Consider the following 1,220-nt stretch of genomic DNA (forward strand, 5'->3'; position numbering starts at 1 on the left):
CTAATCACCCCACCGGCTTCTCACGTATCTTTGATGTCGGAGTGAATCGAATCCTACGCTGTTAAACGGTCAAACCGAAAGCGCATATCACGTATCGCCAGTAAATCTGCAGCGGTATTTGCATTTTGCAAATGTTGGACATCCACAAATTTTGTGGTTATAACCCGTGCCCAGAATCGAGTGTCGATTGTCTGGACAAAATCCAGATGGGATTGCTGGATATGCGGAACGTACATGAGTCTTCGTGGTTTGCCTTCAGCATGTCTTGTTGGCCCGATAGTGCAGAAACATGCGGTTCTAGTCATCACTCGAGCTTCCATTCGATTAAAGTGTTCGTCAAACTCTAAGGGGTTACAACCACTTCGGTCGTGAAATTCGTGACGACGATCAATTTCACGGTAGCGCAAATACACTAGATGGTTGGTGTTGTCGATGGACTCGTCATAACAGTATCATCTGCTCAAGCTGGTTGTTTGATGCCAGGTGTTGGCTAAACCTGCGAAAGCGCCGTTCGACGTGAAATTGGACAATTGTCCAAGTTTTGAAAATGGCAAAGACGCCTTCGTGTCCTTGAATTGAGCTGCAATTTTGCTTTGCACTCATTTTCGGCGCAAGTCTTCTCCGATGCGTTTCATTTTGTATGGGATCACGAATGACTGTGTCTCTGAGTCAAAGCTCGAAAAAAATATGGGTAAATTCACTTTTGAGTGGGGGTTGGTGTAATGGTTCAGTTCCCATTATACATGATGTATGAGCCACATACTTTTGTGTTGACTCTATAAATAGAAAAACTATAGATTCAGACACAATCGGCTTTGCCACAAATAAAACCAAGAAATTACAGTTTACGTTTTAAATGGAGGAGTTACTTAGCCTTAGGCTAAGGTTGTAGTTACTCTTGGAATAAGTGGATTGCGATCCGCTACACTCGTACTGGCTCTAAGTATAAGACAAAAGTCACCGACCTTAACCAAGCTATCACTAAACGAAAGAGCTTCGGCAGCAGACAAACTGCAGTTTGTCCAGGAGCGGGTTCGAGAATACTAGAATAGATTATAAGAACAAAATTTAGCATTACATGTATTTAGACTAATAATAAATGTTACGTTTACTCTCATATAATAAAGTGCCTTTTTACTTGAATGCTCTAGCGTACCACGGAACCGATCCTGTGGTGCAGTGGTACGCCGCTCACTTCAGAACCGGGAGGTCCAGGGTTC

Source organism: Plasmopara halstedii (assembly GCF_900000015.1).
Source record: "Plasmopara halstedii genome assembly, contig: Scaffold_614, whole genome shotgun sequence".
Lineage (NCBI taxonomy): Eukaryota > Oomycota > Peronosporomycetes > Peronosporales > Peronosporaceae > Plasmopara > Plasmopara halstedii.